The sequence below is a fragment of the Silene latifolia genome, chromosome 6 (assembly GCF_048544455.1).
Source record: "Silene latifolia isolate original U9 population chromosome 6, ASM4854445v1, whole genome shotgun sequence".
In the NCBI taxonomy this organism is placed as follows: Eukaryota; Viridiplantae; Streptophyta; class Magnoliopsida; order Caryophyllales; family Caryophyllaceae; genus Silene; species Silene latifolia.
The window spans coordinates 123975824-123990954 of record NC_133531.1 but is presented as its reverse complement, the minus strand read 5'-3'; the positions used below and the strand labels follow the sequence as shown (position 1 = coordinate 123990954).

At 35.2% G+C, this 15131-nt stretch overlaps 2 long non-coding RNA genes across 2 annotated transcripts in view; one reads left to right on the top strand and one right to left on the bottom strand.

Moving 5' to 3' along the window:
- LOC141587210 (uncharacterized) overlaps positions 1 to 7593 on the top strand; it is a 34841-nt gene extending 27248 nt beyond the window's left edge. The window contains exon 2 of the long non-coding RNA XR_012519724.1: positions 6634 to 7593. This is a non-coding gene — a long non-coding RNA (uncharacterized LOC141587210). The remainder of the gene's footprint in view (positions 1 to 6633) is intronic.
- Positions 1544 to 2507, bottom strand: LOC141658954 (uncharacterized). Its single transcript, XR_012549541.1, has 3 exons — positions 2399 to 2507; positions 1671 to 1810; positions 1544 to 1582 (listed from the first exon to the last, which is right to left on the bottom strand). It is a non-coding gene; the product is annotated as an uncharacterized LOC141658954 (long non-coding RNA).
- Positions 7594 to 15131: the final 7538 nt, after the last annotated feature.

Genomic DNA, 15131 nt, shown 5'->3' with positions numbered 1-15131 from the left:
ACCATTTGTGACGGATATTTTGTGAGATAAAATGGTAATAAAATGGGTTAGTGGAGAAAGGGACTAGAGAAAAAAGTGGGTACATTGCGAGGTAAAATGGTATCCGTCTTGACTTGTGACTAGAAGAACCATTTGATACTCTACTTTTATATACCCATTTTATAATTTAAAACTTCAGATTAGGTCAAATTAGGATATATGGCCATTTAACACAATGGTAATGTTATAATTTGTCAATGTATTTTCTAAAAGTTCTAAATGTACTTTTTTGACATTCATAATGGGACGGGAAAGCGTTTAGGGTTGCATTAGGCAGACCGCTACCGCGAATCAACCTAATCCAACTCTAAACCCTTTCCCTTATGTGTAATTTGTATAGCCGCAAGACCAAAAGACACCCAACAAGGGGCGAGTGAATCCATTTTTTGGGAAGGGATTAAAAATAGATCTTTGACAGATTTATTAAACAGTTTTCCTGTTTACACTGTATATATTATGTAATTTATCTAAACAGTTTAATTAAAATGTCCATAATCTATATTCATAATGTGCATGTTTTGATAATTAGGTGCAACTAAAATATCATTAAGCACTGTTTGGAAAATGTACATTATATTATATTTAAAGGTACATTAAATTATTTTAAAAAGAACATGAAATATTAATTAAATTGTAATGCATGTGATCGTTTAATAAGATAGAAAACTTCAAAAGTTCATTCATATACTTAGATTATGATGTCGTTATAGATAGATCTTTGAAGTGATTTTAGACCTATTTCCCTGTTTTCAATGTATAATAGTAATAAATGTGCTTTCAATTTAATTCAAATGTCCATTATGTATGTTTATAATGTGCATGTACTGTTTTATAGAAGAGATTTAAAAGCAGACCTGAAATGTACATTATATTATTTTGCTAATTCAGTACGTCATAAGTCGCTATTCAAGGAGATAATAACGTTCAAGTAAATAGCACGCCAAAAATAGACAAAAAAGTACTTTAATTAAGTGCAACAAAACATTGGTTCACAAATTCAACATTTTGCTTATGCAATTACAAATCATTACACATACTAACGTACACTAGAATTTAAAACATCATACTACATGAACAGGGGATGTCATCGGACAAATTCTAACATCTTTGCGTAGATAATATCTGAACATTAAATGTAATCACTAGCTTTAGAGAAATGACCCTTCTTCGCATGATCAGCAACAATTTCATGGCAATCGTTGTGCTCGAACATAAGTAATGTGCATAGATATTTGTATCGTAACACTTTAAGCACGCTCCATTTGCAAAACAAAGCCAACAATTAACAAGATAGGCAAAACACAATGAACATGAATTTCTTTAAAATAAGAACCAACACTCACATCATTTTTCATCGTGCCACATTTCCAAGAGATTAATCCCATAAATGTTTCCATGTGTCTCATTGTGTATATACCACAGTCATCAACATTGTAGTTATTTCTCCAACTAAGCTTTGCAACAATGGGATCCATAGCCAACACAATGTTGCTAGAGTCGAAAGTTTTGGGTTCTCACCCAAAAACCTTCCAAAAGCATCAATCTATGACAAAACATTGTAAACCAGTGTTAAGCGTGACTAATAGTCAAAAGTCAATAGAACAACAAAAATGTGTCAAATTCAAACATACTGTTAACAGTGGAGATACACCATATTTCTTGATGGCATCTTCATCTGAGAGTGAGTTGTCAAGAATGACGAAACGCTTCCTCACCAGGTCAACCACGTATAAGAAAAAGTGTTTCTCGTGTACAATTGGGAAAAAAAAAACTGAAATTACAAAACAAATGACGTACAACCATAAGTACAGTCAAACTCTTCAAAGGGTACATTTTAACTAATCATGAGGCACATGTAAAAAATGAGAACAGGACATTGCAATATAAAGTGATCTTATTTAATACAAACGCAAAGAAAATTCCCTTTGACTCAAGCAGTTGAAATAAAACAAAAGCAGAATGTAGACATGGAATGATAGTATGACTCATGGTCTATGTTCCCAACGTGTGCATATAGTTGCAACTGCTCATGCATATAAGATATTCCCCACATTGATAAATTACAACATTAACATTGTAAATATTTTAAAAGTACATTTAGGACGTTTAGAAAGTACATTGAGAAATTATAGCATTAACATTGTGTTAAATGGCCATTTATCCTACTTTGGCCTAATCTGAATATTTTTAATATAAAATGGGTATATACAAGTTGAGGTTCAAATGAGTTTAGTAGTTGGAATTAATCAAAAAAAAGAAAGAACTTATGCGATAATAGTATGTCTCAATTTTTTTAAAATGCAATACAACAATGGCAAAGAAAATTGCAAAGTATGTCAAGCAAACAATAACAACTTACGAGTGCGATAGAAGCTATTTCTATTCCCGGAAAAAGCTGCAACTCCATGTTTGCACGAGCCTCGAATAATTCATAAATTTTTTCATCACTTAAACCTGGGCTGGGTTTCGCTAATACTGATCGCATGGGAAAGTAACGAAAGAGGGAAGTACAATATTTTAAAATACATATTACACACAACATTTAAGAGTGTATGTAAATGTACTTACATGCACAAGCGTGGTAAAAAAGAACCGCTTCAGAGTACCAAGATTGTTTTCTTCCTCTTTACAATTCAAATATGATGACCAAAGAATCAATGACAACACTCGAAACATGTTCAGACGGCTTTAATGACCACAAATGCATTCGCGTTGCAAAATAAGTCTTGTACGAATATAAGAGCTCACTAGAGCAAAAAATATAACAAATTACTTGTCAGGTGTGAAACAGTGAAAATGACATTCACAAAATGTTAATTTAACAAGTTCACATTTTAGATTACCTGAACGACGATTGTTAATGCCCCTGGTCACTTTGAAAACATAATCACCACTTGAAGGTGAACCGCAAAGAAGAGCGTTAACACATTGGTGTCATCTTGGATAGCAGAAAACAACGGATCAAAACGAGATGAGCTTTGTTGCTTGTTGCTTGTTGTTGGATAGAGGTATATAAGAAGGACTTGCCATGAAATGAACCCTTTTGGTAGCTGAAGAAGATTCACCAGTGACAGGGCGATCCCGTTTAACCCCTTTAGCTGCGGCTAACCTTGCCTCACTCTCAGCAAAGTCTTTCTCCAACCCTAAATCGAACGAAAATTCACCAAAGGATGTACAAATGAATTTCTCCACTTAGCACATTGTTCTCTGTGTTTAGCACGAGCAAGTTTCAATTTGTACGCTTTCTCAGCTGCATTTGCTACAGCAATAAACTGTTCATCCTCATCTAGTGTGCTGGATTCCCACGGCGGTGCACACGACACATCTTCGGTACCACCACCATATGTCAAATATACAAATTCAGTTGCTGAATGGGCCTGTTTGACACACTCTTCACCTGGGAAACATTGCAAACCAACCGCGTATTTCTCATCTAACACAACCATATCTTCCATGACTCTCTTTCTTTGAAGCAAAGTGTAGTCATCTGCAAACTCTGGACAAGGCACGTATGAAGGTACATATTTAGTACTATGAAGGTACATCTTTAGTACTATGAAGGTACAAAGAAAATATTTCAAAGTGAATCTTGAAAAGGAATAGTGAATACTTCGAGAATCAATGGATATACCTCCGGAGACGAGTATGAAATTGGAGATTTTGTATCAGTACTAACATCCCTCGACACTCTCCACACTTTTTCAACCACTTGTCTACATGGATTAGAAAATCTAATTCTTTCCATCAATCGACCTTTTACACGACCAAGACCAAACTGACCAACTTCCATCTCCTGCTTTTCCCTTGAGAAAAGTGCAGCAGATGTCCAATTCAAAAGAGTATAGTAATCTCTTTCTACGAATCGTTTTTCATGGACAACACGGTCAACATAAACAAGCTGCAAGTAAAAACAGGATTATGACTGGAAAATGGCAGGTTTTAAAACCATAATAACTAACAATAAATGTAACGCATAAGATTTGTACCATTAGAAACAGGAGAGGTCCACCAAAGTGATTCTTCTTCCCCTTCTTGACCCAATCCTTTGTGTTATACCGCAAACTCTCCATGACAAATTGACACCAATCAAGTGACCAATGGCAGACACATTCCTCAGCGATTTTAGTACATGGTGATTGACGAACGGCTTCTGATTGTTGCGCATTAACAAAGACACAGCAAGCACCACAAAATTAATCTTAAATTGATCACTGTAATCATCATGACAAATAATATGCTCTGCAAGGGTCTTGATATCCACTTGACCATCAACATGAAATTGAGCTTTCCAATGCGCGTAAAAACGCATCACATTACGCATCTTCATCACTACGAAGATGAAAGTAAAACAGGTTTTCCTCCAATTGGGAAGCCAACAAGATCATGAATACAAGAAGCGAAAACACGAAAGCGGCTGTTTATCGGGTAGAATGATGAAATCCGAATACGGGTTGTAGTTCTCAATTAACCAATAACCAAGGCGTAAAGGAAGCCTTGTAACCCTTAGCCAAAACAATGAAGAAAAACCAATCTCTTCCAGAGCACACCATTGGTTGTAATCAAGGTATCAAAGGACATCAACAAAACTTTTAGGTGACATCCGGGTGGTAATACGGGAGAACGTTGGAGTAGGATCATCAACAATGTAGGGACGAGGTTGTTCAACCTCGGAGAAATACGGCGTGTAACAGCCTCAGGATCGCCTTTGCGCTTCAATAACTGAAAGTAGTTTTGCATGTAATATTAATCAGTTCTGTTGTGTTGTACACGTTTCACGAAGAAATGTCCTATCAGTTTTATTAAAATGTACATGATCTACAACAATAATGTGCACGCAATTATGACCTTTTCCATGTGGTCTTAAATTGATGCTTCTTACGTTAAAAGTACTTTAAATTCAACAAAAATTCAAAAAAGCACAAATTAGATCAAACTAAAAAACAACAAACAAATCGAAATGTATAAGCAAGTTACGAAATCAACAAACAATGCGACAAATACAAATTCCGATAGCATGCAAATGAAAACACAAATTTCGATTTTAAAAACAATACTGAACTCAAAATTCATCAATAAAATAAATAATCCGGCAAAATGAACATAAGAAACATTAATTTAGATTACAGTAGAGTTACATAAATTAAGGACGAAAGCAAGAAAAGCTTGAAGCTAAACAGTACTCACCTTCATGACGAAATAGGTAAGAGAAAATCCAACAGAAAGACGAAAATGCAACTCCACAGAGAATAAGGAGAGAGAAATAGTTGAAAGCTTAACAAAGAAGGTCGGAATCCATGGTTGAAAGCTTAACGAAGAAGCGCGAGGTAAATTTCAGTGAAAAAGAAAGACAAAGCCCTCAAGTTTTGGTAAAGCAGCGCGCGTTATAGGCCCTTAGATTAGCCGCGTTAGACAAGATCCAACGACTGACGCGCGTTCTCACGGTTCTCACGCTTGTGCCATTCTCATATGATCCGAAATCTATAATATATTAATAATAATAACTAAAAAATAAATAATATAATAATAATAATAATAATAATAATAAAAAAAAAATAAAAAAAATAAAAAAAAATAATAATAATAGGTCTAATATAATAACTTATTAACATAATAATATTAAATATAATAATAATAATAAATATGTGATTAATAATATTAATAATGAGTATATTAATAAAATAATAAATATTAAATAATAACTTATTAATATAATAATATTAAATATAATAATAATAATAAATGTGTTATGAATAATATTAATAATAATAAATATATTAATAAAATAATAAATATAATAATAATAATAATAATAATAATGATAATAATAATTATTATTATTATAAATGTATTAAATATAAATATAATAATATAAACAATATGAATTAATTATTAATAAATATAATAGTAATATAATAAATATAAAAATAATATAATAATAATAATAATAATAACAATAGTAAATACATTAATATAAAAATAAGAATAAGAATATCAATAAGAATAATAATAGTAATGTTGAAATAAACCGAACTGAACTGATCTGATATGATCTGATCTGAACTGAACTGAACTGAATTGAGCTGAACTGAACTGAACTAATGGAGCTGAACTGAACTGATTAGAACTGAAATTAAGTCCAAAAGAACAGGGTCTAAGTGATGACAATAATTATGTTCAAGACTGCGTAATTTTAGAATGTAACTGATGAAAAATAATATGTGTGGAAATGGAAATGATTGCATAATAAATTATGGATTTTAATGAAAAAGTCATACATATGAATATATTAATTGAAAAGATAATAATGTAATGAAAAAAAAAATTTACTTGTTACCTTATTTAGCTAGATGTCTTTTGGAGGGAAACTAAGAAATTTTTTATTCTCTTAGTAGTAGCCAGTAGGGGGGAAGAATCAATAAAAATACACTTAAAATAAGTGTTTTTATAAGAAAATAAATATTTTTAGTTCAGGTCAATCGGTTCAGTTCTTGTCGATTTGAATATATTCAGGTTATGGTATCACTAGATTATGATTGAATTTAGTTTAATTCCAATTTGATTCTCGTATTAAGTCGTGTTTCGGGTGCTATTCAGGTTACCCATGTAGGGTGTTCTATCAATTACCATTTCACAGAAGACTACAAGACCAATTACGGAGTATTACCAAAAAAAATAGAAGCAGTCAAGTAAGAAAATGAGAAGTGCGATAAATCGGGGGATTCGAATGGCTATATCCGCAACGGCGAAATCGGTCTCGGGCGCCCGGAAACCAGATAATACCGGTTTATGGACAAATTTCCGATCCAAAACTTTCGCCGGTCATCCTCAAGTTTCCGACCAAAATCAATTAATCTTCGGAAAAATTGGGGAAATTAGGGTTAGGTCAACATCACAATTGATTCGAATTTGGGAGCAGCAGAAGCGCAATTACTCGATGAATCACCAGGAAATGAAACATCAGGAAATCGAAGGTCCAACGGTTGAGAGAGACATGTCCGAGGTTGCCAAAGAATCGCGATTAGTGACGGAATCGATGATGAAGAGCATGTATGATGTTAGTAAGTCTGTCGCGGGTTTAGCGGTTTTTCAGTTAGCTGTTGGAGGTTACTTGTCTTGGAAATGTTCTAGTTCGGGTTCGGGTTCGGGTTTGGGGAATGATGTGTTGAGTATGGGTGTGAGTGCTGTGGCTTTCGGGTTTCCGATTTCGATGGCGTTGATGATGAGACAGTCGTTGAAGGGAATGCAGTTTTTTGATAGGATGGAGAAGGCGGGGAGGTTACAGTTGTTGACTTCTAGTATGCAGATTTCGAAGCAGATTCGACTGTTTTTTCTTCGTCTTCGTGTCGTTGCTTATACATCGCTTGGTGGACTCTTCTTCTCTTTAGTTTACTCTCTTCTTGCTCCTGTTATTAGTTCTACTTGATTTTGTGTATTGCATTCGCAGCGAATTTTAATCAAGTGGGATGTGCACTAGACTGATAGTACCTTCATTTTATACACGATTCGTTTTTAGGTAAATAATTGCCATTGATTATGAAATTCTAATGGTTTGAGTTTCAATGCTGTAGTTTTCGATGAATTGTTAGTTATTTTGGTAATTATGGAGAGGAGGAAAAGTGTGCAATGCTTTATACGAGGCAACCTGCAGGTCTTGTAATTATATTGAACGATGCACTACTTTGCTTACGAAAAATTTGCGTATTGAAAAGTGATATACTACAATTTCCTGCTTCTTTGTACAATTCTGAAACGACAATCACTTTGCTGGTAAATTGTGTACGATGCAGTACTTAACTTCCCGGAAAATATATTGATCATTAATTCTTGGTAGGTCTTCTCTGATTGTAACTCTTCTCTTTCTGTCTGCTGCTTCAGCAAGATTATTTACTGTCAATTGCCCTCAAAATCAATTTGTTTTCCCTCTGTTATTGGATATAGAGTACCCTGAATCGCTAAATGCATTGTCTGAGTTTTCGGCCTGATCTCCTGTCTGGGGATTTGCAGCCCTCAGCTCGTTAGTTGTTTTGAAATGTTTCATCGAGTAAATGGTCAATTGTCATAGTCGTCAGTAATTCCTCTCTTAAGTTATGGCTGGTGGCTGTCAATTTGAGAGTAGTATTAGAGTACCAATGCTTGTGGCTGTCAAGCATTAGCTATAGTTTTCGATGTAATGTTAACTGTTTTGGGTATTTGTCGAGTGTGCAATGCTTTATATGATGCAACCTGCAAGTCTTGTAACTGATACACTCATACAAAGGTATAATGAGTACCAATCGTTGGTTGGCGCAGCGGTAGCATGGGGCTGCGCTTGGTAGGGAGGTCTGCGGATCGATCCCCCACAACTGCGATTGGGAGGGGTTTAAATACCGTAATCCTTGGACATGCCCCAAAATCCGGATTAGTCGGCCCAATGTGGTTCGGATTACCGGATGGTTTAGACCAAAAAAAAAAAAAAAAAAAAAAAACAAAGGTATAATGAGTAGTTATATAGGACTCGAGTTTGCTTGTTGAAAAGTGATGTACTGCAATTTCCTCCCTCTTTATACAATTTGGAAAGGACACTCACTTTGCTGCTAAATCGTGTATGATCCCTAATTTGTTTACGAAAAATATATTAATCCTGAATTCATGGTGTCTTCTCTGATATTAACTCATGTTCTCTTTTCGTCTGCTGCGTTAGTTGGATTATTCACTGTTTCTTACAGTTACAACTGCCCTAAAGTTTTGTTTCCCTCCTTTATGGGATAAAGAGTACCTTGAATCGCCAAGTTCATTGTCTGAGTTTTCGGTCTCATATCTGGATTTGCAGTCCTTTGCTTGCGAGGAGTTTGAAATATTTTCATCAAGTAAATGGTCAATTGTCGTCGTCGTCAATGATTCCTTTTCTTAAGGTATGGTGGGGTTTTGATGCAGATCCTTCTCTCTTGCTTGGTTATGAAAGTTTAGATCCCCGCAATGATTGCGCAGTATTTATAGATTTTTTTATTTTTGTATTACTTAATCATGCTTAATTATCTCACTAAGTTCATATTTCACGTCATTTTACTTAATTTTTCATATTTCACGTTTTTTTGACAATGATTTTATATATTTCGATTAGTGAAAGATATATTTCGAGATTTGTAATATATGAACTCAAATTTTTTTGGCAATGATCGAGAATTTTTTACTTCGAGATTTGTAATATATGAATCCAAATTTTTGGCAATGATCGAGGATTTTTTACTTGTAGCAATATAGCAATGATTGACGGTATATTTTTTTTTTTTTTTGCAATGATTGGGATTTTATACTTATTTTTTGGCAATAAATTTTTACATTATTTTTGGGCAAGATCATTGATATGATCTAGATTTAGCACATAGTAAAATAGGACGTTATACATTTTTTTTGGGAATCATTTTTTACATTAAACTTAAGCCCATAGTAGAATGCAAAAATTAAAAGCCCAATTAGAAGATAATATTTTAGGTAGGAAAAAACGTAGATTGACCTATTCATTTAGTAAATAAGTGATGATGTTTAATATTTTACTTATAAATAAAATATATTAATATTGTTTTTTTTAAGGTTTAACTTCAAAGTATTTAAAATACAAAACATAATTTAGTCTTAGTAATGGTTCATTTCCACATTATAAAAATTTATCTTACAGTAGTTACTGAGTTTTTTCTAAATAAATACATGCAATGACTCTTATACATACTCTTATACATATATATGTGTTTCTTGATAGATCTGGAATCGAACCGACCACTTGTTTAAGAAATAAGAGTCCTTAGCACTCACACCAGCCAACTTTGGTATATTTTGATTCATATTGGAATATCTAGGGCTTTCTCATCACATGGTTGTTCAATGGAGATTTTGTTGATAGTACGATTGGTGGTCTATCCATTTCAGATTTAATATCCAGGGTTTTTGCATATTTTTTTCAAATTATGTCTATCTATTTTCCCTATTCCGTCTATTATTTTCATCCTTAATTCAGAGTTCACATTCTATCTATTCATTTCCCGAATTCCTATTTTCATCCTCCATGAATCAATCTCTCACAAATCTCTTCTTTAAACCCTTCATTTATTTTATACTTACTTCGTTTCTCTCATTTCATCTAATTCCTCTCATTTTTCTAGGTTTTTAAATAATCGCCACCATAGTCTGTAATTGTTGTACTATAGAAATATAATTATGTATATCTATTTTGCGGTTTCTTATGATTTTATCGGCAAATCGAGCAACGAAGGAAATTGTAATGGAGATTCAAACTTTATTTCTTTTAGATTTAGTTTAGGATCATTAGTAATTAATATTAACCGATCTTATTCTAAATCTAATTCAAATCTTTCCATCTTTTATTTATTTTATTTTATTTATACTTAGTTAATTTTCCAATATGATTTCATTAATAAACCAAATAGATTTTATAATTAATCTACCGTAACGATCCAACGGGTCTAACTTTCACAGTCAGAACCCGCCTAAGAGCACATGCATGAAATGTTGTGCCACTTCCAAAGTCCGCACCTTCCGCTGCGCCTACTCCTAGTCGTTTTTTGCCTCTGATTTTTTTTCTCGCTTTGACGTAGCTTATATTAATTAGTTATTATTAATCGACTATTATTACTACTATCGCCTAACTAGTTATAGATTCTAGCCATTTAATATAGTTCGTCAAGTTTTTCTTATTTATTTATTTTATTTTATTCTTTATTTTTACTATTTCTTCTTTCAAATCCCATCTTTGGCATTTATATGAAGTACACTCGTCATAATCGTTTTTAATTTATATTTTACTTATTTGTATGTATTATTTATATGTAATGAATGTAAATATTCAATTCAACCATTAATTCTAATTGCTAAGTTCACCGACTTAATCTAATTTTCACATGTTAGGACTTAATACATTGTTTGTTGCATTTCATGTATTATAATCGATATAATCAACGTAAACGACAATCCTAATCGTTAGTAGAGGCCGCTATCAAGGCAGGCCGGATTAGGTCATCGATTAAAAAACACCCTAGTATGTACCCTCGCCCCTTACTCAAGATCTATATGAGCACTCGTGTTCATTGGCATTGCGAGAGTAATTCTACACATACAATGCTAAGGGTAACGAATTTCTTAGTGTTTATGTCAATACATTATGTCTTGACATGGCATGAAGTATTCGAAAGGTTTCCAATTTTTCACAAAAATTGGTGGCGACTCCTGAATTGCTGGCTTGTTCAAAACTTCCACCGGTTTCTAAGCCTCTTAAATCGGTTATGAACCCATGAGGTGAAGATGTGTCGAGTTGAATAAGATGTAATGTTGTGTTAGGTTTGTGGCATTGAGTTTGAATTGATTTATAGTTTTATGTAAGTTTACTAGATGTTTAGAGAACATTTAGTATAGATTAGCTTAATAACTACTCCCTCCATTCAACTCCACTTTACATGTTTGCTTTATCACGTTTGCCAACGCGACTTTTACGCGGTAAATATCTTTAGCTACATATTTGTAAAAATTATAAAAGTTAGATATTTTTAAAGTACTCTTAAAGACGAATCAAATAAGATCTCACATGAATATATTTTAACTTATGTATCGAGAGAAAACTGAAATTGAATGTCCGCTTGTGAATAGTGTGCAAAAGAGAAACCTGCAAAGTGGAGTTGAATGGAGGGAGTAAGACATTTGTGGGATTATTTGTATTTTAGATTGTATTTGGAACGTTGTTGGGTTGAATAAGATATAATGTTGTTTTACATGTGATATATTAGAGGTTGGTTGGATTTCTTGTTGCAGGTTTTTAAGTTTCGGTATTCGGATTGTGAGTTTTATGGGGCGGTGCTGTTGAAATTGCTATTCGGCAGCAAATCTTTATATAAAAAAAAGCACAAATAAATTACGTCGGTTCTTTAAAGAAATTATGCAAATGAGAAAAATGAATTGGCCCTAAAACAAAATATCAATTGCATCAATTATGATAACAAATGACGCAAAAAAAAATAAAATAAAGAAAATGCATCGGTTCTTGTGGACATGGCCCATGAGGGCGCTTGGGAAACAAGCGTTTGCATTTGTGGAGTCGCCACCAATTTATTGTGGAAAATTGGAAACCGTTCGAATACCTCGTGCCATGTCAAGACACAAAGTAGTGACATGAACACCAAGAACTCGTTACCCTTAGCATTCTATGTCTAGAATGACTCTCGTGGATGCCAATGAACAGTTGCTGCGTCCTTTCTCGACGGTCATCTTCTGGTAATCCGTGAAAAGGGTTTTAAAGCTTGGTTTTATAAATTGGTTTTAAGAAGTATTTTCGACATAAACCTTATATTAATGATACAAAAAGTAAATAACAATAAATAAAGAGAGATTTACACCCTCAGACTTACATGTTTGACGAAACGAGATGAACTAAGTTTCTGATTTAGTGATGCTCGACTCGAATGTAACGAAAGTGCCCTCGTAAGAGGAAAACGATTTAAGATTAATTAAGTTGATTGATGTGGAGTTGGTCAAATTGGTCGGTCATGCAAACGAGGCTGGTACTCAGAAGGATCCGAGCTTACGTGGTCGAATGTTCAAGCACGTAGACGCCAAAAAGTAAGAACGTGGTCTAGAATGCAAAGGGAGAAGAGAAGGGCGGACACCCGCGTGAGAAATATGAGGAGTGAAGGCTCCTATTTATACTAATCACAAGGAGGGAATAGGGTTTTCGGAGAAACTTTGGAAGTGAATCTCGAAAAGATATGAAAAGATATGAAAAATACGCAGAAAATGACCTGGGAAGAGGCACAGCAGTCACTGCGTCTCTTGGAAGAGGCGCAACACCTGCTGTGTCTGTTCCCAAGTGGTTTCCTCCTACGGAAGAAAGATTTCCGTGTTTGGTTTATGGAATGACGGGATAATCTAATTTTTCTTAATATTTTGTATGAATATTACGGAAATACTTTACCAAAGAATAAAAGATTGCGAAAGATTTATAAAATATGGAATAGAAATATCCGGAACATTCCAGAACATTCTGACTCGGGATTTAGCGGTTATCAGAAAATGAAGACGGTTTTAGGCCCGGACTCCAAATGTACTCTAATTACTGTCAAAATGACCGTATCGGCGCGTAGATGACAATTAAGAGGTAGACACCAGTGTTTGAGCAATCACTTAGACAATAAACTTATGAACTGTCACAAATCGTTCCGCGTACCAAACATGCGGCCCAATCATCACCGGGTGGTTTGCGGGAGGTGCAGAAATGAGGTATCTATAGAGCCCCCACTTTGACTGAGGCTTGGACAAGGCGAAAGTCAAAGTATAGCCATCAGGTCAATCGAAGATTACAACCTGACGACTATGGCGACGCGAGGCGAGGCGGCTCAAGGGGTCTGAGCCAAGGACCTGTCGTCGGGAACATTTTAGAGTCTGTCGACTTCCGGGGAGGGTCGTTTAAAGTCCATTAGACTACGTAAGGAAGCTCGCCAGCCATTAGAAGAGATCATACCTGAAACTTCTTGAGAGACGTTTCCGGAGGTGCATAGGAGCTAAGGGTAAGCGTAGGAGCTAAAGGATAAGCGTAGGAGCTAAAGTATAAGGGCAAGCGTAGGAGCTAAAGGGTAAGACCTAAAAGATAAGTAAGGATTGTGCTAGGGTGTGGGACCCTAAAGGAAAGCATCAACGGGAAGGAGGCCCAAAATATAATTTCAAACTGAGGGATAACTCAGGCTGGTCTGGGAACCTCTGGAGAACGATACCTTTATCGTACTCCGTGGGGAAACAGGAAATATTGTGGGTAGCAGGACACAGGCTGGAACTGCTGGGAGAAATCTGCTTGGGTAGTCTTCAAACAAACTTCAAAAGAATTCGAGAAGAACGATTATATGTCGTGAACTCTCGTTGGGGGAAAATCTTATCAGGAATTTATCTCCATGTCTCGAGAGGGATTGTCTATCCGCTTACTCTCGCTGGGGGAATATAATGAAGGCGTGTTGAAACACCTGTCAAAGAATACCTGCTCGTTGTGACAAGCAAGGTCTTGTATGACAGTCTACGGGTCTGAACGAAGAATCATCGTCAAACGGACCAAAAAAGATAAAATGGCATCGGGGAAGAGGCGCACCAAAGATGGGCCCACAAATAACGAACTTATAACGAATTTTTGAAAATTCATATGAAGGGAAGCTAAGGAAGAGGCGCAGCAAGAGCTGCGTCTCTTAGAATAGGCGCAGCACCTGCTGCGTCTATTCCTAGAGGTGTCTTTTCTGCGTAAAAACGCGATGAAACAGAGGGTTTCATTCATTTGTTTCGAAACACAAATTCATCCATTTCTCTCTCAAACTTCAACCATTTCCGCCAAAATTTGATCCAAAAGCTTGCACTTGCCATGACTAATCGAGGTATGTATATCATTCTTGCATTAATCTTCTATAACGGACGAATTGGATCGACAAAATTTAGGGTTTTCAACCCTAAAATGTCGAAAATTTGGGCCTTTTCCCTCAAATGATCTTGCCTTGTAAAATTGACCATGTAAATGGCTAATTGGTAGTATAAGGATCATAACCATGTATTTGTTTCGAATTTTCGTTGAGTTTTGAGCATTTGAGTGAAATTGAGACGGTTTCACAGCTAGACTGTAAATTGCTTCGAAAATGGCCTTAGGCTTGCCCATTTGCGATGAAAGTTGACATTTGGAATCATTGAATGATGGGTAAACTTCTTACCATCTCGGATTTTTGGTTTGTGACGGCTTTTTCAGGACACTTTTCTAGGGCATAATCGCCGTTATAACGAAATGCTGCCGAAATTTCGACTTGAACCCATGACTAGGCTTCAACTTAGGCTTGACTTAACCCAAATTACCACATGAGTGATCGGGTTTGTGGGAATACGGCCAAAGATGGCAAGAAAAGAGCGATTTCGGGGCTTCTAAAGTTCGAAAATCCCCTAATCAAGGCTCGTCGTCACTTGACGCGGCCTAAAATTACTTTAATTTTACAGGTGACGAGGCTTCTACTTCTGGGAGAGCTCCCATGGAGATAGACACTGCTGTTGACGCTTCTCGTGCTTTTGAGGAGGCTTTTGCTGCGGTAGGGCAG